Genomic DNA, 23,246 nt, shown 5'->3' with positions numbered 1-23,246 from the left:
TTCTTCCGGTCTTAGCTCTTCAGGCAGTTTTCATTAAGACGATTGGGCCTTGGTTTCGACGTCATACCCGTATATCCGTGTTTCGTCACCTGGTATAACGTTGTTTAGAATATCTGGACAGTTGTCGACTACATTCAATTCCTGTGCAATGTGTACGGGACGTCGTTTTTGCTCGAAATTCAGCAGTTTCAGAAACAACTTTTCCTCTGACAAAATTGCTTGGCATGAGTCATAGGCTATGCCGATACATCAGCAACCCCTCTGATGGTGATTCGGCAATTTTGCAGTACCATTTTTTTTTATTTCTTCCCCATTGTCGTCATTAATTGATGTGCTAGAGTGTCCAGGGCTGTCGTCGTCTACACCTTCTTGTCGACCCTCTCTGAATCTTTTATACCACTCGTAAACTCACGTCTTACTCATAGAAGATTCGCCAAAAGCGACAGTCAACATTTCGAATGCAGTGCTGCACTTTACGCCAGTTTTCAAACAAAATTTAATGCAAATTCTTTGATCCATATTTTCCAAAAGAACAAGTTCGCCGAACACTCGAAACTACGTGTAACCTTTTCGACTGTCAAGAATAAACCAAGTATTCAAAACAGCTGAAAATGCAGACATACTTGAGGAACATGTGTGTCACCAAGTTAAAAATTTTGAAAATCGGATGTATAAAGACCACTATACTTTTTTTGATCACACCTCGCACACACACACACACACACACACACACACACACACACACACACACACACACACACACACACACACACACAGAGAGAGAGAGAGAGAGAGAGAGAGAGAGAGAGAGAGAGAGAGAGAGAGAGAGAGAGATTTTTCTTTCTTAAAAACATCTTGAACAACGGGTGTGGGAATACCATTCACAATCTTCTGTTCGAATGTAAAAATTACAGGCTTAGCTTAAACGTAGACACACACTTTTTTTTCATTTCAACTGCATTTTACACAAATAAGTATGCCTTTGCTTTTTTACAGGCCTCGTTCACGCTCTTGGAGTGTCTTACCACAAAGTCAACGAATTGTAAAAACTGCTCGCCGGATATTAAGCTCTTAGCTTCCATTGAATTAACGGGAAGTGACACAGCGGAAAACCGAACAGAGATCGTTTGTCACACAAGCAAAACCAACTTCAATTAATTACGGAGTCGATCGCGTAAGAAATGCTGAGGACGAGTTAAGTAGCGAACAAGGAAGATTTCCTGAGAGCTGAGGACTCTGCAGAGCCCGTGGACCGGCACCAGCAACAGTCTGCGGGTCTAAGACACACTCGTTGCCACAGTAATCATTTCTGTTGCGCTTTTAAAATCTTAGTCGATTTACCTAAATCTCTTTAATGTGTGTGGTTGTCCATTTGATTCCGCAGACCCGATGTAATTCAAGGGTTTCGTAGAGGAACGGAATAACGTGTCGTTTACTTTAAATGTAAATGTGTAGCTGCTGACCGCGAGCGCAAAAGCACATGAAAAGATTGCATGACGCAATGGTATTGACTTCCGGTGAACATGGAGACGTGTGAAGTAATACAGTGCTGAACTAGAGTGCTCCGCATCTGTACCGTGCTAATCAAGCCAGAGTGTTAGGCAGAGGGTATTTCATTGTGATACGCGATATGTTTAGAGTTATTTTCCGTTCTCATAAATTTATTTTTATTTATACATTTCGGCTTTGGGCACTAAAGACATTACAGTAGGATTTTGGAGCATATATTGTACTCGAACATTATGCATCACCTTGAAGAAAATGACTTATTGATACATAACCAACACGGATTCAGAAAATATCGTTTTTATTCCCATGAAGTAATGAGTACTGTCGACAAGGGATCCCAGATCGATTCCATATTCCAAGATTTCCAGAAGGCTTTTGATACCGTTCCTCACAAGCGACTATTAATCAAATTGCGTGCATATGGATTATCGTCTCAGTTGTGTGTCTGGATTCGTGATTTCCTCTCAGAGAGGTCACAGTTCGTAGTGATAGACGGTAAATCGTCGAGTAGAACAGAAGTGATATCTGGCGTTCCACAAGGTAGTGTCATAGGCCTTCTGCTGTTTATGATTTACATAAATGATCTAGGTGACAATCTGAGCAGCCCCCTCAGATTGTTTGCAGATGACGCTGTAATTTACCGTCTAGTAAAGTAATCAGACGATCAATTCCAATTACAAAATGATCTAGAGAGAATGTCTGTATGTGCGAAAAGTGGCAATTGGCACTATAAACAAAGAAAAGTTCGAGGTCATCCACAAGGGTATTAAAAGAAATCCGATAAATTTTGGGTGTAAGATAAATCGCACAAATCTAAGAGCTGTCAAACTAAATACCTAAGAAGTACAATTACGAACAACGTAAATTGGAAAGACCACATAGATAATATTGTGAGGAAGGCGAAACAAAGACTGCACTTTGTTAGCAGAACACTTAGAAGATGCGCCAAACCCACTAAAGAGACAGCCTACATTACACTTGTCCATTCTGTGCTGGAATACTGCTGCGCGATGTGGGATCCTTACCAGCTGGATTGACGGAGGACATCGAAAAAGTGCAAAGAAGGGCAGCTCGTTTAGTGTTATCGCGCAATAGGGGCGAGAGTGTCACTGATATGATATGCGAGTTGGGGTGGCAGTCACTGAAACAGAGGCGATTTTCTTGGCGGCAAGATCTATTTAAGAAATTGCAATCACCAACTTTCTCTTCCGAATGCGAAAATATTTGTTGACACCCACCTGCGTAGGGAGAAATGATCACCATAATAAAATAAATCAGAGCTCGAACGGAAAGATTTAGGTGTTCCTTTCCACACGCGCCATTCGAGACTGTAGTGGTAGAGATGTAGTATGAAAATGGTTCGATGAATCCTCTGCCAGGCACTTGGATGTGAATTACAGAGTAACAATGTAGATGTAGATAGCCAAGTGTCGTTGTAACATAACTGCAGTTTCCCCAGTAGAAGTATAAAAAGAGTTCGATGTGCAAATATAAGTACTTAACGTAAAATAAAAACAGTAACAGACGAGAACCATACAGCCAGCAGTAGTTAAAACAGTGCCAAGTTAACATCAGTGCTATTTTCACAGTAGAACAATGACAAGAGTGCGTAGTCCGTTACATAAATTAAAAAACAAGAAATTACGACCCGTGGTTCTAACGGTTCCAGCTTTCGAGGAGAATGACATCCATAGCAGCTTACAATTGAAAACTGGGCAACGGCGTCGTTTTCAAAGATAAGTTGTAAATTTCCGTTATTACGTCACAGATAGTGTACAACTTGAACCTGTGCCGCCTACCCTAGACTTATAGCCATGCCGCAGGCCCCACACAGTGGGACACCGGACGTTGCAGTCCACCACAGGAATGGTGTGCTATTGTGTTTTCCGATGAATCATCACGCAGTCTGGGAAATGACGTCGATCTGCCAACGTAGATGCAACGGCTGGCATTCGAAATCTCTTATTATAACAGCGCGGCTCGCCACTTCTATTACTGCGTTCGCACACACTTTGGAATCCGTATTTCGGCAGATTTGTTTTTAGAAACCGATTCTAGTTAACCATGCAGCCATTTCGGCATCCGTTATGCTACATTTCGTCTCCCACAGTACTGGCTACAAGACAACATTGCATCGGGTTTGCCGCGCGACAGGATTGCCAGATCGTTACCAAACTTGCTTTATAAGACGTACGCTGTAAGCTAGTACAGATGTTATTTAATGGGGAACGAGAGGAAAGGAGAAATAGACTGCGTAGGAAGTTACTCATTTCTTCATTTAACTTACGAGGAACACATGTTATCCGTAATAAATGAAAAGAAAGACATAAATGTCGATATATTCACTGAGATGCATAAATCGAGCTGCCTTGCAACAACCCTACATCCTGCATATAGGGTAACAGTTACTGATCTATATGAAAAAAATGAAATGTCGTGTGATGAGGGCCTCCTGTAGGGTAGACCGCTCACCTGGTGCAAGTCTTTCGATTTGACACCACTTCGGTGACTTGCGCGTCGATGGGGATGAAATGATGATGATTAGATCAACACAACACCCAGTCCCCGAGTCGGGAATCGAACCCGGGCCCGTAGGATTGACAGTCTGCCGCGCTGACCACTCAGCTACCGGGGGCGGACATCTATATGAAAACAATGTAAATTATTTACAAACTACGGCGTGCACACACTTTATTCAACATGTAAACCTCACTACAGATATTTGGTTTTAGGTTATAACAGGATCGATATGCCTGCCATCCTTGACGAAGATGAGGAAATTCTGCATCACCCACTAAAGTGTCGGAACATCGATTGTGTCGATGACATCCTGAACGACTGTTTCGAGCTCAGCAATGGTTTTGGGGTTATTGCTGTACACCTTTTCTTTAACATAGCCCCACAGAAAGTTACCTTGAGAAAATGGCGGCCAAACGAGGCCCATGCCGGTGGCCTCTTGATACCCCAGAGCCAGATTGCTGTTCCCAGAGTGCTCCTTGAGGACATCAAACACTCCAACTTCGATGGTGTCGAGCCCCGTCTCGTACGAACCATAGATTGTCGGAATCAGGATCACCTTGCTTAATGGCGAAGAAATCAGCTTCCGAGACTTCAGGTACAGTTCAGTAGTGACCGTGCCATCAAGAAATGTCGCACCGATTATTCCGTGACTGGACATTGCACACCACACCGTCACCCGTTGAGGGTGAAGAGACTACTCGATCGTGAAATGCGGGTTCTCAGTCCCTCGAATGCGCCAATTTTGCTTATTCACGAACCCATCCAAATGAAAGCGATCTTCGACGCTATACCAAACCATACATAAGAATACTATTTCCCATCATGCCCTGCGGCCAACCGTGCAGTTTGAACGTCCTAACGCAAACTGTTCAGAAGTTATGACGATTTTATGTCATGTAGTTCAATAACTGTCATTCTGTAGCTACTACTGAATGACAATTAGCTACTACGGTATGTGGCAATGCCATTCATAAACTGTCAGTAGCTAGTGACATAACATTTTCAAATTTTGTGCACAGGAAAAAGAATGGATATATACTGATTCTGAGTGCTAGCACCCATTCAAATTCTCCGTGCCATTATAATGCTGAAATGTACCTCCAGTGGTCACTTACAGCCTTTCCCACAATGCATGTGAGCTAGAAGGGTGCAGAAAATCAAATGACATGGTTTAGATGTTTAAATCCGTGCTTGAGTTGACTGATACACGTAAGGAAATTCAAAACATTGGTAGCCTCACATGACAGTGCTGACGAAATCGAAACAGCTAATTAACCGACGCCGTTAGTCAAAAATACTGACGCATGGGAAAACTTTTACTTCAACATCGATTCGGGCGTAACATGTAGACATGACAGCGAAAATGAGTTTCACAAATATGGTTTTCTTGTCTGCCAAAATTTGTATCACATGAAAACGTGGTGTACCTGAAATTTTATGAGTTTCTTATTGGAATTTTATAACCCGTTTGTTCAATAAAAAGAGCACAGTGACTAGATAAAATACAGGGAGAAAAACATTATTTGCAACATTTATGAAAACGTGACTTTTTATATGAGTTGGAACACAAGAAAGGGAAGCAGTACTTGGGAGGGGTGCGAGACAGGTTTGTGGTTTGTTGTGACTTAGTATCTAAACTGAACAAGTTGTGAAGGAAACGAAGGATGCATTTCAAAAGGGAATTAAAGGCCTGGAAAAAGAAATAAAACCCTTAAGGTTTACCGATGACATTGTAAAGGACTTGCAAAGGACTTGGAAGATCATTTGAACGGAGTAGGTAATATCTTGGGAAAAAATCGTAGTGAAAGCTTTACGTTATGTCCAGTGGGTATAAATTCGCGACAGCTGAATTATTACTCTGATTTTTTTGCCGTCTACTGATTTATGGCTGATGGAGGTTGCTCACAAGACGCGCGGAGTGGCCGTGCGGTTAGAGGCGCCCTGTCACGAATCGGGAAGCCACTCTCGTCGGAGATCGAGTCCTCCCTCGGGCATAGGTGTGTGTGTTGTCTTTAGCGTAAGTTAGTAGTGTGTAGGTCCACGGACCGATGACCTCAGCAGTTTAGTCTCATAGGAATTCGCTCACATTTGAACATTTTGAAAATGTTCAACATTTGAACGAAACTGTTAAACATTATTAAGGCAAACGTGACAATATATTACAGTAAAAAAATACTGGAATAAGGGTCTGTAAGATATTGTTGTTGTTGTCTTCAGTCCTGAGACTGGTTTGATGCAGCTCTCCATGCTACTCTATCCTGTGCAAGCTGCTTCATCTCCCAGTACCTACTGCAACCTACATCCTTCTGAATCTGCTTAGTGTACTCATCTCTTGGTCTCCCTCTACGATTTTTACCCTCCACGCTGCCCTCCAATGCTAAATTTGTGATCCCTTGATGCCTCAAAATATGTCCTACCAACCGATCCCTTCTTCTAGTCAAGTTGTGCCACAAACTTCTCTTCTCCCCAATCCTATTCAATACCTCCTCATTAGTTACGTGATCTATCCACCTTATCTTCAGTATTCTTCTGTAGCACCACATTTCGAAAGCTTCTATTCTCTTCTTGTCCAAACTAGTTATCGTCCATGTTTCACTTCCATACATGGCTACACTCCAAACAAATACTTTCAGAAACGACTTCCTGATACATAAATCTATATTCGATGTTAACAAATTTCTCTTCTTCAGGAACGCTTTCCTTGCCATTGCCAGTCTACATTTTATATCCTCTCTACTTCGACCATCATCAGTTATTTTACTTCCTAAATAGCAAAACTCCTTTACTACTTTAAGTGTCTCATTTCCTAATCTAATTCCCTCAGCATCACCCGATTTAATTTGACTACATTCCATTATCCTCGTTTTGCTTTTGTTAATGTTCATCTTATATCCTCCTTTCAAGACACTGTCCATTCCGTTCAACTGCTCTTCCAAGTCCTTTGCCGTCTCTGACAGAATTACAATGTCATCGGCGAACCTCAAAGTTTTTACTTCGTCTCCATGAATTTTAATACCTACTCCAAATTTTTCTTTTGTTTCCTTTACTGCTTGCTCAATATACAGATTGAATAACATCGGGGAGAGGCTACAACCCTGTCTCCACTCCTTTCCCAACCACTGCTTCCCTTTCATGCCCCTCGACTCTTATGACTGCCATCTGGTTTCTGTACAAATTGTAAATAGCCTTTCGCTCCCTGTTTTTTACCCCTGCCACCTTCAGAATTTGAAAGAGAGTATTCCAGTCAACATTGTCAAAAGCTTTCTCTAAGTCTACAAATGCTAGAAACGTAGGTTTGCCTTTTCTTAATCTTTCTTCTAAGATAAGTCGTAAGGTCAGTATTGCCTCACGTGTTCCAACATTTCGACGGAATCCAAACTGATCCTCCCCGAGGTCTGCATCTACCAGTTTTTCCATTCGTCTGTAAAGAATTCGCGTTAGTATTTTGCAGCCGTGGCTTATTAAACTGATAGTTCGGTAATTTTCACATCTGTCAGCACCTGCTTTCTTTGGGATTGGAATTATTATATTCTTCTTGAAGTCTGAGGGTATTTCGCCTGTCTCATAGATCTTGCTCACCAGCTGGTAGAGTTTTGTCATGACTGGCTCTCCCAAGGCCGTCAGTAGTTCTAATGGAATGTTGTCTACTCCGGGGGCCTTGTTTCGACTCAGGTCTTTCAGTGCTCTGTCAAACTCTTCACGCAGTATCGTATCTCCCATTTCATCTTCATCTACATCCTCTTTTTTTTCCATAATATTGTCCTCACGTACATCGCCCTTGTATAAACCTTCTATATACTCCTTCCACCTTTCTGCCTTCCCTTCTTTGCTTAGAACTGGGCTGCCATCTGAGCTCTTGATATTCATGCACGTGGTTCTCTTCTCTCCAAAGGTCTCTTTAATTTTCCTGTACGCAGTATCTATCTTACCCCTAGTGAGATAAGCTTCTACATCCTTACATATGACAACAAAAGTAAAACAAGTGTAAAGCAATGTAGTCGAGCTAAATCATGCGACACTGCGGGAATAAGATCACTAAAAGTAGTAGCTATTTGAGTAGCAAAATAAATGACTATGACTGAAGTAGAGAGGTTGAACATGCAGATTAGCAGTACCAAGAAGAGCGTTTCTGGATAAGAGAAATTTATTAACATCAATATAAATTTCCTGAAGGATTTTGCCATGTATGAAAGTGAACTGCGGTCGCTAAACATTTCAGACAAGAACAGAATAAATTTCGAAACATGACACTACAGAATAATGCTGATGATTTATGGACAGATCGAGTAATTACTTAGGCGATAAAGAATCAGTGTGAACAAAAAATAAATTAATCTCGCAACTTGAGTAAAATAAAGAAATCGTTTGATAGGAGAGGTCTTGAGGCAGCAAGGAATCATCACTTTATAGACAACAACGCCGACGGCAGTAATAGCAGCACGATTGGAAACCAAAGTGCACTAGAAATTTTACACGTCATCTTTACGATGTAAAACCTAGTATACTCAGCTATATGATAGGGTGCCTAGCAGCAGATACAAGTCGTGTTTCACATACCCCTTTGTGTTTCGTACGCCATAAGTTTCGGCGCTAGAGAATTTACGGTACGTGCTGCGAAGACGTCTCCCAGAGCGCCAGACACTCGGCTAAACGCAGGCATTCAGAAGTGGGCCAGTGTTTCGGTAAACAGGGTGTCCGTCTCCTGGTACCGTTGGGGCTTTGTCCCGCTTTGTGTTGCCTGATGTGTTCGCGTTTATTGCCCCCGCAGGAAGACAGGCAGCTCACCGCCATTGTCTGCGCTGTTGTCACCTACGATGGTGGCCACTTTTAGTTGTAAGTGGCAATGTGAAGTTTCAAAGGTACCGCAGAGAGTGTTCGCTTACCATCACAAAGTGTGCCAATATTCACTGATAAATTCAAACGTATTGCAAGTTTTTGCCAAAAATGAGATTTTCACTCTGCAGCGGAGTGTGCTTTGATATGAAACTTCCTGGTAGATTAAAACTGTCAGGAAGTTTCAAGCTTTTGTCAATTCTGCAACTACATCTATGCGACTGATGACAATGATTCGTTAGATGGAGAAGCTAAATCTTGGCTCAACTGTTACTACTTTTGTTGATGGTGTTAGGACAGCAACCAGCCACAAATTTACTTTCAGTTCCTTTATTCAAAGGATACCGCTCCGGTTTCGAATCGTTGTGATTCATTCTCTGACGGTTTACACTCTTACTTTATGACATGTGGTGTGTTTGTACAGATTAATTGTCCTAAAATATAAATAATACATAATTATAAACAGGCCACACACAGATGGTTGGGTTACAGATTTTCGTTGCATGTGGCTTAAGTGAAACGTCGGTTTCGAGTGTTTGTTTTCATAACATTCGTCCAACAGATGTAAATGCATTCCCACTGCATCCTTGTTGTTACACACGTAAGTAGTCCTCAGTGAGAAGGATGCAGTGGGAATGCATTTACATCTGTTGGATGAATGTTATGACGTTTCACATAAGTCACATGCAACGAAAATCTGTAACGTAACCATATGTGTGTAGCGTGTTTATAATTATGTATTATTTATATTTTAGGACAATTAATCTGTAAAAACACACCACATGTCATAAAGAAAGCGTGTAAACCGTCTGAGGATGAATCACAACGATTCGAAACCGGTAACGGTATCCTTTGAATAAAGGAACTGAAAGTAAATTTGTGGCTGGTTACTGTCTTAACACCATCCACATTTGTCTTCAAACAACAGCCACGCTCTCCATCATGTCATCATATGACAAATTTGAATGTTACTACTTTATTTTCGTTTGAACAGTCACGAAACGTTAAGCGGTATCAGCGTATTGTGCCAGTCACTAGAACTAAAAGAGAGAGAGAAAAAATCATTTTTTGCGATTTTTAACTTATAGAGAAATAAATATGGTACCATAATTAATGTTTAACTTTTTCAAGTCTTCAAACTAAACGTATTGCATTGTAGTTATTTGGATTACTTTTTTGTTATTAAAATATTCAAACAAAGTGATATATATATATATATATATATATATATATATATATATATATATATATATATATATATGTGTGTGTGTGTGTGTGTGTGTGTGTGTGTGTGTGTGTGTGTGTGTGGAGAGAGAGAGAGAGAGAGAGAGAGAGAGAGAGAGAGAGAGTGAGTCTACAACAGTAGTGGAAAATGAGCACTGAACAGCACTGGCAGCATCTGTCTTCAGAGGTCATATATAATTTTAGGTGACCTTCCTAATTTCCAATAATCCAATAAGAAATGACAAATAAACAAAGCATCCTTCTCTTCCAAAAGAAACGAATATTAAGTTTAACGTCGCTCCGACTGTGAGGTCACTAAAGATGGAGCATAGTCTTGGGGTGAGGGAGGCGGAGGAGCGGTGGGAGGGGGGGGGGGGGGTGTAAGGCTGATAAGGAAGTCCACTTGCCAAAAGCAGTTTTACAGAAACAGTTGAAAATTAAATTTGTATAGCCGCACGGGAATTTGAAGCGCCATTCTCCAGAATGCACAATTTACAACTATAGCCATCACCTGCCGATTCCTTAGTATGTCTTCCGATACGCATCAGCAGTCAGAGACAGACGTCACAGCACCGGTGAGTCGTCTTGGTTGCACTGAGAAATAGCTGTCGTCGCGTTACCATCTCACGTGTTACGTCGTCGCAACAGAATCGTTAGGCGTGTGCCAGCTCCAGGAAGCGGTCGCAGCGATGTGACGCGTCCCTCGCCGGTGGGCAGCGTTCCGGAACCTCCTTTCAGCACGACAATGACGCCGCGTCACTTCCGCGCGGGATTTGCGCCCATCTGCGAATCAGCGACGCCGAGAGGTCGCCGGCGCACGTGGACACGGGCACAACACGTGCGCGGCCAGCGAGTCGGCGCACGCGCTATGGGTGGTCCGTCCGCTCGCGAGGGATCTTATCGCGCCCTGCCGAGTTCTGCTTTCCTTTTGCTTTGTATCGTTCGGCCCATAAACACGATATTCAGCTGAGAGAGAGAGAGAGAGAGAGAGAGAGAGAGAGAGAGAGAGAGAGAGAGAGAGAAGCAGCACCAGTAACTTATCGATACTCCTGATACGACGCCAATAATCTGCATTTTGCTTCCAAGTACTTCACTTGGTTTCCAGTGGTGTGTAAGCTGATTTAGGAAGTTTGAAACGTTCCGTTGTGTCGTCCTCGCAGAGGACTTCGACCACCCGTTGTCCTCCATTTTTTTTTTCACTTTGTCTAGACCTGCATTGATTGTATTGAACTTATTATCAACTTATTCTTATTAGTCAAATGTTTGAGCGAAGCGAAAACAACCACTCCCTATACTCCAACAGTCCACGGCTATACTGCCGGTTCGTAGTGTCCAACGGGCAAAACATTTCGGCGATCAGACATGTCGCCATCGTCAGCGCACCTGACGGTGGCGACATGTCTGATTGCCGAAATATTGTGCCCGTTGGACACTATGAACCGGCAGTAAACCCGTGGACTGTTCGAGCAATAAATACGCCGGGAAAAACTGAAGAATCACAACCACTCCCTATAAGTTACAGAATGGATTTTTGTCCGAATTTTGAAATCTAAACTAAGAGGGGAAAACGGACAAATATGGTATAAAGCAGACCAGCGTAAGGTTCAGTTTTGAAAAAAAAAAGTCCTTGAACCTTATCAAGGTACTTACGAAAGACTTCGTCTCTGGCTTGAGGGTAAATTGAAATATTTCACGAATATCTGCTGTTAGCTATGTGAATGAAGTGTCAAAAACTCTCTCTCTTCAAGGCCTAGCTATTATGCGTATAAAAGTTAGATAGATCGTGTACTAAATTCAGGACATTTCGAGAACAGAAGATGCTAGGAAAGCAAATATATCAATAAGATCAGGCTTTATGAACAAAACTTAAAATGCAAAAAAAATCTTTGGAAAAATCGGTCAAATATTTTGTCATGTGATTTACATAAAAATAGGAAATACAGTGCATTAGAGAAACATTTGAGGCGCCTTTGAATGTTCATCTACATCTATGTGCATACTCTAAAAATCACATTTAACTGCCTGGCAGAGGGTTTATCGAACCACCTTCATAATTCTCTATTGTTTCAATCTCGTATAGCGCGCGGAAAGAAGGAACACCTGTATCTTCCCGTACGACCTCTGATTTCCCTTATTTGATCGTGGTGATCGATTCTCCCTGTTGAGGTCGGTGTCGACAAAATATTTTCGCATTCGGAGGAGAAAGTTGGTGATTGGAATTTTGTGAGAAGACTTGTTTTTATTAAGTGATTTAAGTAGCTTCATTACTCCGAGTATGTTTATTTCTACGTTACTCATGTTGACAGCTGTTCTTGATTCGAATCCTAGAATATTTACTTCGTCTTTTTTGTGAAAGCATTCCGGAAGGCTGTGTTTAATATCTCTGCTTTGGCAGCAGTGTCTTCCACAATATCTCCATTGCTACCACGCATAGAAGGCATTGACTGTAATTTGAAATTGGTGGTAAGTTCCTATGGGACCAAACTGCTGAGGTCATCGGCCCCTAGGCTTGCATACTACTTAATCTAACTTAAACTAACTTACGCTAAGGACAACACACACACCTATGCCCGAGAGGGCATTGATTGTTTTTTGCCGCTGACATTCTTCACATACAACGAGAATCTCTTTGAATTTTCTGCCAGGGCTGGCCGGTGTGGCCGAGCGGTTCTAGGCGCTTCAGTTTGGAACCGCGCTACCACTATGGTCGCAGGTTCAAATCCTGCCTCGGGAATGGATGTGTGTGATGTCCTTAGGTTAGTTAGGTTTAAGTTGTTCTACGTTCTAGGAGACTAATGACCTCAGATGTTAAGTCCCATAGTGGTCAGAGCCATTTTTTTCTGCCAGGTTTCGACACAGTTTCGTTGTGGAAACTGTTATAAGCATCTCGCACTGATGTCCGGGCCAAATTTCGAGCTTCTGTAAAACGCAACACAATAACGCTGCAAACTTACGCACCAACTTTATATATCTAATTCTAGCCTATGTTCCCTCTAATTGCGCCGACTGTTTACAGTAATGCTTTGCACCCGCATCATAACTTAGCGTTAACAAAATTATGTATACAAACACACACACACTATATATATATATATATATATATATATATATATATATATATATATATATATATATATATATATATTCTACGTTCTTTTCAAATATGTTTCTGTCTTTCATCATTGTTTCATTTGCTGCACTTTTCAGTGAGAATCTCTTTGGGAGTGACGGTGTAATTTGACTGGAGAAAGACATTTAATCAGTTTATATTTAGCTAAGAACTTGATTTTATATTATGTAAACTACTTTGAAAACTAACTTATTCTCTTCTTTTGCAGGTAAGTTATCGGAGATGCTGTTTTCATTGCGAGATCCGTCTTTCGTGAGTATTTTTTCATCGATATTTATTTATATAACCGTTGACGCGAGGTTATTCATTGCAAAATACAAATTTTAATGAATTCCCACGAACTGCTGTCTGCATTTACGAAAAAAGTTTCTACCTTTAAAACAACCGGCATCTTCAGATGATGTAGTGTCAACGAAACCGTGGTCGACGAGGATATTACGACCACCTTCCACAATGGGTACGCCAATCTGCAGCAATTAGCATTTTATTTAATTTTTGTTGGCTTTTGGGGACGTGCCCTTACCGCCATCTGAGTGGTGGCCTGTCATTTACGAAGATATTAATGTAAAGACAGCTTAACACCCAGTCCCCAAGCGGAGAAAATCTCCGACCTGACCGGGAATTGAACCAGAGCCCCATCCAAAATTGGCTGCGCTGACCGCGCAGCTCCCGAGCTGTTAGCTTGGCATGGAGTCGGCTAATCGTCCTTGTGTGACCGAAGGACAGCTCACGTAATACCTATAGTTAAACAGGCGGTTGTTACAAAATTGAGAGATTGCACTTCATAACATCTATAGTATGTTCAATTTGATTGGTGTTAGCAGCATTCGGGTAGCAGATCGTCATTTCAGGTTCACCATATTAGGTCTATTGAGAATGCGGGGGAGGGGGGGGGGGGGAAATCTACCTTGGTGACAGCAGCATTTGACCAGCTGGCAGCTGGAAATACCGTGCCAAGAGGGTACCATTAGCAAAGAAAAATATGTAATTATTTCCAATAGTTAGCGTCTCACAGATTGAAAATATCAAGAATTGTGCACTAATTTGAGTTGCTATAAATACTTCAATTTTTACCAGTTCAAATTGTCACTGATCATCATAAGCACACAACATATCAGTAACATATTATGTGGGTTAGAGCACCGAAGGCGCGTTTCTGATCCAAGTGTGTTTACTCTGCTGCGGTGAGGGGGACAGGGCCAATACACTTCGCAAAGCTTGGTGGAAGTTGCCGAAGATCGCCGACACTACCTTGCGGTGCAATCACAGGCACGCAGAACTCACGCGAATGCAAGTAGGCCGCAACCAGCAGTCTGCATGGCATCGGTGCACTTTGCTTTATGCCTTGCGCTGCATTCTGACGTAGAAAATTGCCGTGTTTTTCTTAAATGACGTTCAATTCCACTGTACATAAAACCAAAATCGCGAACTGGGTAACAGACCTCAATCCGTATACACTGATGTGAGCCGGCCGCGGTGGCCGAGCGCTTCTAGGCGCTTCAGTCCGGAACCGCGCGACTGTTACGGTCGCAGGTTCGAAGCCTGCTTCGTTCATGGATGTGTGTGATGTCCTTAGATTAGTTAGGTTGGTTTGTGGGATTAAAGGGACCAGACTGCGACGGTCATCGGTCCCTAGATTAGTTAGGTTTTAGTGATTCTAATTTCTAGGGGAATGATGACATCAGATGTTAAGTCCATAGTGCTCAGAGCAATTTGAACCATATGAACCACTGAGGTGACGAAAGTCACAGGATGTTCCTAATATCGTGTCGGACCTCATTTTGCTCGGCGTAGTGCAGCGGCTCCACATGGCATGGGGTCAACAACTCGTTGGAAATCGCCTGCAGAAAGATTGGGCCAAGCCGTCACCATAGCTGTCCATAATTGCGAAATCGTTGCGGATGCAGAATTTTGTGCATGAACTGATCTCTCGATTATGTCCTATGAAAGTACGATGGATATCGTGTCTAGCAATTTGCGTGGCCAAATCATACGCTGGAATTGTCCGGAAGGATTGGATTGGATTGTTTGGGGGAAGAGACCAAACAACGAGGTCATCGGTCTCATCGGATTAGGGACGGACGGGGAAGGAAGTCGGCCTTGCTCTTTAGAAGGAACCATCCCGGCATTTGCCTGGAACAGTTTAGGGAAATCACGGAAAACCTGCGCCACCTCGCTCGGTGTCCAGAAGGTTTTTCAAAGCAATAGCTAACATTTGTGTCCCACTGACCTGGCGCACTGTAACCCAAGACACGAAACCCATGAGTGGCTGCAAATGGCCTCCGTGTAGCGGAACGCAATCGTTTCCAGTCAATAACCGGACAACTTGGAGCAGAGGAACCGTCCATTCTGCTTGAGCAAAGCCCACACCACTATGGAACCCTCAGCAACTTGCGCACTGCCTTCTTCAAAATTTGGGTCCCTGGCGTCGTGGGATCTCAGCCACACTCGAACCCTACTATCTGCTCTTAACAACTGAAATCGGGACTCATTTGCTGGGACCACGGTTTTACAGTCGTCAGGGCCTCAACCAATATGGTCACAAGCCCAGCGTCGGTCATCTGCTGCCTTAGCCCATTAACGCCAGATTTCGCCGCAATGTCCTAACGGATACGTTCGTCGTACGTTCCGCTTTGATTTCTGCGTTTGCTTCACGCAGCGCTGCTTGTCTGTTAGCTTTGAGAATTCTACGCGAACGCTGCTGCTCTCGGTCATTAAGTGAAAGCCGTGGCCCAATGCGTTGTTAGTGGTGAGAGGCAATGCCCGAAATATGGTATTCTGGACTCACTCTTGAAATTGTGAATCTCGGAATAGTGATTTTCCTAGCGGTTTACGGAATGGCATTTCCCATGCTTCTAGTTCCAACTACCATCTTACGTCCAGAGTCTGGTAACTCTCGCCGTGCAGCCACAATCACATCGAAATCCTATTCACACGAATCAGCTGAGTATAACAGACAGCTCCACCACTGCAATGTCCTTCTATACCTTCTGTACGTGATACTACCGACTTATGTATATGTACATATCTCTATCCTATGACTTTTGTCACCTCTCTGTATCATTTAAACATTTTTAGAATATCCATTGTGTCAAGGAGATGATAGTAAATCGCTTCGGCCTCTCGCAACTTGTGAAGTTTTGGCACAATGTCACAGTTAGACGTCTGAACCACGCATCTAAAAATCATCTTGTGTCTTAGTGGTGGTTGTGGTTGTGGTGGTGGTGGTGATAAGCAACAACGGAAACTGGTACCAATAATAAAGGCTTTTATCAGTGATTCAGTTAACATTTTTTCTATTTATTTCAGTTATGGAACACAATATTTTTTACCACATAATTACTTTTGGTATGATGACCGTCTTCATAACCTGAGTACAATTTTTCACACACATCGAACCAGCATATGTAACTGTGGTGCCGTCAGAAAATAATAAGCCAAAAAAGCTCCGTCGTTTTGTGTAAAAATGGAAGTACCACATATAAACTATTCTATTGGATAGGGTGATTTTATACAAGCTCTTACCAAACTGAAACTTGGGTTTCTCCCACCGTACTGTATGTTCAGGCAACTTATGGGGACTTAGAAAGCTGTCGCTGATATTTTGACAGGTGCACAGCTCGTCATTTCCAGGGCACAACTGAAACGCTGTACGAGGCAATTTAAATCCTCGGTTTTCCGAAACACACACACACACACACACACACACACACACACACACACACACACACACACATCCGAAGTGACACAACAAGACCAAAAATGACCAACGTCAGAAATTACTGACAGTGAATATTAATTACCATCTAGTGACCTACCATTCTCTCTGTCTGTATGTTGTTTGAGCAGACGTGGAAGTTTCTGATTACATTCTGGTTGGAAACGAGCTCACTCCTGTAAGCTCTTTACTTCTTAGTAGTCCGTTAAGGTGTTGCATACAATCATCAAGCCTGCCCCATGCTGTTCTAATAGTCTGTACGTGCCACTTACATTTTTGCATAAAACCAGAGAGCTTTTATGTATATTACTGGCAGAGTGCATCGCATTTACCATATGGGTTCGATGTAATGAGATATTCTTTGTATGCAGATCATGAAGATACATGATATGTATTCTCAGCTAATGGATAATGTCAGCTGTTTAACTGAATGATGAAGATGAAAATTTGTGCTGGACCGGGACTCGAACCTGGATTTCCCGCTTATCGCGTGCTGTCGTCTTACCATTTGGCTACCAGAGCATGGCCAGAGCCACACTTCCGTATGTCGTCAAGCATGTGTACCATCTGTACTCGTACATCCATCATGCATATTCCTGCACAGGGGAAGCATTGCCGGGTGCCGGTGGATAAATACGGCATTGCGTTACCTGTGTCGTTAATAAGAACCATGCAATGTTTCTTCGAACATGCATTCATGTCCGAAAGAAATTTGCATCGTACTTCTCAACCAGAAAGGCACTGTAATATCGTACGGATTTTGAAGACGGTCAAAAAATGTTCGAATGTGTGTGAAATCTTATGGGACTTAATCGGTAAGGTCATCAGTCCCTAAGCTTACACACTACTTAACCTAAATTATCCTAAGGACAAACACACCCACCCATGCCCGAGGGAGGAATCGAACCTCCGTCAGGACCAGCCGCACAGTCCATGACTGCAGCGCCCTGAACCGCTCGGCTAATCCCGCGCGGCGAAAGATGGTCATCACAGACGGAAAGTATCTGGTGTAAAATATTGTGGTTCATAACTGAAACGAATACAAAATAAAAAATAAGTAAAAACTTCGGGGAAAATTTAAGTTCGTAGCAGCTGTCTGTGGTACAAGTTTTTCGATATAACAGAGTAGCCGTACGATCGAAATACTGCAAAGGTGCTTCTTTGATAACAAAAAGAATTATCACGGAGGCTCCACCACGATGTGGCCCCGAAAAGACCACCAGTACCCCGAAGTAAAAGGAAGCGTGATTAATGTGACCAGCAAACTGGTCACCATTGTGCCACGATCCATTCACAACCGGCCCTGTCGTCGTAAACCAGTTAACGACGACGCACGAGTTGTGATCGCTAGTGCCATCTGCGAGGACAGGTTCCATTAGCCCAACAGTCACCGCATACAGCGCAACTATACCCCGATATTAATGTCGGATTTCGAAACTGATGTTGGCAGTTTACATGTCAAATGCAAACTGAAACGATCATTCTTGGGATTTCTGAAGTGAAATTTAATGTTCAACTTGCTGGAATAGTCATATAATAAATCAAGAGATCTAGTTTTTCTCCCAAGTCCATTTGGCTCTAGTCAAATTTTCACATGTGCTTAAATTACGTTTATGCGACTAATGCAGAGTTACGTAGCTGTTCGAACGTATGCCTCAGAATTGCTGGCCTTGAGCGCTTGTTCACTATTCGGAGAACTGAACGATTGTATCAGTAGTAGCAACACAGACAGAGCTTTATGTTGTTCAATCTGATGAATGTTGATCCAGATGGAATTCCAATTCGGCATTGACCCTTCCTTAGCTCGCATTTATCGCGAATGTCTCGCCAATCGACTGGAGAAACAAAAATGCGGGTATCTTCCGTATATAAAAAGTGCAAAACAGCGACTCGCAAAATTACAGACCAATAACCTTAGCGTCGGTTTGCTGCAAAATCTCTTGGCCATATACCAAGATAGAATATAATAAAATTCCTTGAGAGAGAACAGCTTCTATCCGCAAATCAGCACAGATTTAGAAAGCGTCGCTCGTGCGAAAAGCAGCTCTCCTTTTTTTACACGATATTCTGCGACTCGTGGATGAAAGGCAACAGGAGGATTCCCTATTCCTGGATTTCCCAAAGGCGTTTGACACAGTGCCACACAGCAAACTGTTAAGGAAGGTCCGAGTACTCAGAAATGTTAGTCGATGACTTTTTAAGAAATACAACCCAGTACGTTGCTTTGGACGGCGATTGTTCACGAGAGACAAAGGTATCATCAGAAGTGTCCCCGTGAAGTGCGATACGGCCGCTCTCGTTCTGTATATATGTAAACGATCTGACGGATGTAGTACGCGGGAAAATGCCGTTGAGTGACTGTGGGGGAAAACCGGATGACTTGGACAGAAATCTGGTGTGATGAATGACAGCTAAGTGGAAAAATTCAGCTTAATGCAGACGAGTAGGAAAAATAATCTTATGACATTCGAATACAGCATTGCTTGTGTGGTGCTTGGTAATATCACGTCTATTACGTATCTGGGCATAACGTTGCAAAAAGATATGAAATAGAACGTGCGCGTTAGATCGGTTGTAGGGAAAGCGAATTGTCTACTTCGGGTAATTGGGAGAATTCTGCAAAAATGTAGCTCGTGTATAAAGGAGGCCGTGTAACAGAACACCTACGCGACCTATTCTTGACTACTGCTTGAGTGGTTGGGATTCCCACTAGGTCCGATGAAAGGAAATGATCGAAGCAGTTCAGAGGCGTGCTGCTAGATTTGTTACAGGTAGGTTCAGTCAATACGCGAGTGTTGCGAAAATTCTCCACGAACACCAATGGGAATTCCTGGAGAGAACAAGACCTTCTTATAGCGAACTGCTGTTGACAGAGTGTAGAAAACCGGTATTTGCGGCAGGCAGGACAAAGATTGTACTGCCACAATCACACATCTCCCTAACGACCGAGACGACAACAGGCATCAGGGCTCGTGCGGATGTATGTAAACAGTACTTCTTCTCTCGCTCCATTGACGAGTGATACATGAGAGGCAAAGACTACCAGTTGTACAATGTACCCTCCGTCTTGCACCGTGTGATGGCTTGTGGAATATGTATATATATGTAGAATGAGCCTCAGTTTCGACATCGTATCCTTAAAATCAAGTTTCACCATCTGTTGCAACATGTTTCGGTGGCTCTAAGTTGACTTCACCTAAAGAGTTCTGAATAAATTCCAATTTCGGAAAAATTGTTTCTCTCGCAGCCGGCCGCGGTGGCCGAGCGGTTCTAAGCGCTTCAGTTAGGAACCGCGCGACTGCCACGGTCGCAGATTCGAATCCTGCCTCGGGATTGGATGTGTGTCATGTCCTTAGGTTAGTTAGGTTTAAGTAGTTCTAAGTTCTATGGGACTGATGACCTCAGATGTTAAGTCCCATAGTGCTTAGAGCCATTTGAACCATTTTGATTTTGCTCTCACACATTTCACATCTAAAGCATCCGAAAAAAGAACTGCCCGTTTTATTTATGTGCAGTGCGAGAAAAGGCCAATTTAATTACGAATTATAAATTAATGTTTAGGGTGTCCTAGAAATGTTTCGACAAACATAAAGGGGCTGTAGAGGGCGCCTTCAGGACCAAATCGAGACCAACAACCCGTGTCTGGGAACATCATACAAAGACGCTACAGAGTGCCAAACCTATAGACACCGGCGCCTGTGACTAGGCCACCCTTTACGCAGCAAACGTAGCTGTACGCTGATGGACAATAGGCGGGACGTCTCCTACTGTTGTTTGTTTTTCAGTGATCGCTACTGATTGCCACGATCGCCAGTGGAGAAGATGGAACTATCTGCTGCGTAGGCGGCCTTCTCTGCTATAAATTCGATGCCGTGTTGTGCCATTGGATGACTGTTTCGGACACAGATTTCCATTTGCAATGTATTTTTCTCCTGTATACCGGAAGACATTGGAGGTTTTAGAGTGTTCCGGGAGAAAAATAAGCTGTGGGTGGCAACCCGTGTCCGAACTCGTCTTCCGCCGAGGCAACAGAGCATTGTATTCGTTGAAAACAAGGCCTTTCCTCGTTGATGCTAGGTCAATTTTCTCTACTGGCGATCGCGATCACTGAATTACAAACAACGTTGTGATAATTTTCTCCTGCTCTCCGTTAGCGTACAATATCAGCGTCTGCTGCCGAGGGGGTGGCCTAGTGGCACGCATTTACGCCTACAACTTCGACGCTCTGTAGTGTCGTTGGATGGCGTTTCCGGACTAGAGTTCCTGTCCTCAATTTGTTCCAAAAGATACCCTCTACAACCCCTTGAAGTTTTTTTAATCATTTCTCGGACACCCTGTAGTTGCAGTGTACTGTTTTGGTATGTATACTGAGCTGTTTTGTGTATCTTCGCTTCCTGCTGTAAGTAACCAATTGGGATGCCTAGCGTGAACACGGGATATTGTAGACACCTCCCTCTGAAGCTTGAAAGTATCACGTCCAAAATTATCTTTAAAAGTGAAAGTATCTAACCAAAATTGTTTCCTTTTTAATTAGTGAAAGTATCAAAGATAAAACTGTTCCCAAATAATTATTCAACAAATCTGCATCTGACTGCGTCTGCGAACTTGTTTCGTGCACTCCTCCATTTTGCCAGCAATGAAACATGTATTTGACTCAGCAAGTTTAAGAGAATAATGCCGTTTGTGCAATAGCATTAAGATCCTACTGAAAAATTAACTTTTGGCTCTGAAGTTTACTTAATGAAAGTATATCTTGACTTGAATAATGCCAGTTGCGCAATGGCATAAAATTAGTTATTTGAAATAACTTTGATCTGATAACTTTAGTTATACCAAAATCGATTGCAGACCATGAACTGCACATATATATTGCGTAGAGGCCTCGTTTTCTTTATGTTCTTACATTTGGTGGGTAACTTTACTTTACTACTCATTTTCATATTCAATACAAGCAATGGATGTGGATTATAGTTCAGGCTGTTAGATTTAAACACAATGTTGATTTCAAAAAATATATATAGTCAAAAATTTAAGTCATATACAAAAACTACAATTTTGAACATTTTTGTAGCACGAATCACACTCACAAAATTATTTACAAAACGCTTACTGCGTCAAAACTAGGACATACAAATCCTAACTCTGAACATTATCTAACAAAAACCCTTTTGAAATCATTTTATAGCTTCTCCCATTAACGTGCTAAAGTTTGCTCAGTATACAACCTGGAAACTGCGTAGCGCGAATGCTACCTTAAAGCTGTCACCACACGTCTGCTTCCTCCTGGCACCTAGCTGCGGCGACTGAGTTTTTTTTGACTGCGCGCGGCCGGCTCTCTTAACCATCAAAGATCATCCTACTCAAAGAAATTATACTCATCCCACCTTTCGGTTGGCAACTGTCGACTTTATTTTGTGTATCTACCCTGATCAGGCGCTAGCACACACGTTTCAAGCTGCATCGGTCGTTTTTGTTGCGGTCACTCGTCACCTGTGGAGGTCGAAATTATCACGTGCTGGATTTTACGCCACTAGAATGTGCTGGACTGTGTGTGTGTGTGTGTGTGTGTGTGTGTGTGTGTGTGTGTGCGCGCGCGCGCGCTCTGCTGCACACAGAGCCTGTAATTAACGCGATCGCTGCCGAGCACACGTCCACAGGAGACCCTTTTATTTTTTTAATTTTAAATCGGAGATTAATTACATATAAGGAGTGAAAGTCGCGCGACGCGTCCTCGGCTCGGGAACAATCGAGTGGAGGCCCGCCGCCAGCCGCGGGCCGCCCGGGGCTGGAGACGCGGTTATTGAAATCCCAGAGCCAGATGCCGGCCGTAGATAGGCGAGGCAAGGACGGCCGCCGGAGAAACGGGCCACGTGTGGCGCGCCGTGCCGGCTGTAACAGGTGGAAGGGTAGCCCGCTCTGACAGCCGCATTCGTCGTCCCCGATCACGGGACGTTACTCACACACTCAGGAAATTGGGTCGGCGTGACACACCGCTCCACTGGCCACCGACTGCTACCGGCGTCTTACCGTTCATAACATCGTCATGCGTCGATACACCTTCTCACGTCGAGACGATGTTAATTATTACGGCCTCGTCCGGGGAACCACGAAAGCGTGGTGATTAACAGCTAACTAACTTGCAATAAATTACTTGCCTGTGTGTGTGTGTGTGTGTGTGTGTGTGTGTCGGTCGGTCGGTCGGTCGGTCGGTCGGTTTGGCCGTAGTCACCACTGGGCAAACAAGCGTAGCACCAAGGGGATAGGAACGAGATGAAAACAAATGCTTCATGTGAGACTGAAGTGACGAATCAG

At 43.0% G+C, this 23,246-nt stretch overlaps 1 protein-coding gene across 5 annotated transcripts in view; it reads left to right on the top strand.

The window, feature by feature from the left end:
- The window catches only part of LOC126335266 (uncharacterized), a 1,744,002-nt gene that overhangs the window by 1,307,629 nt on the left and 413,127 nt on the right, over nt 1-23,246 (top strand). The gene's annotated exons all lie outside the window — the stretch shown is intronic.

Source organism: Schistocerca gregaria, chromosome 2, assembly GCF_023897955.1.
Source record: "Schistocerca gregaria isolate iqSchGreg1 chromosome 2, iqSchGreg1.2, whole genome shotgun sequence".
Lineage (NCBI taxonomy): Eukaryota > Metazoa > Arthropoda > Insecta > Orthoptera > Acrididae > Schistocerca > Schistocerca gregaria.
Note: the sequence above shows the minus strand (reverse complement) of the source record. Positions and strands in the feature narration are given on the sequence as shown.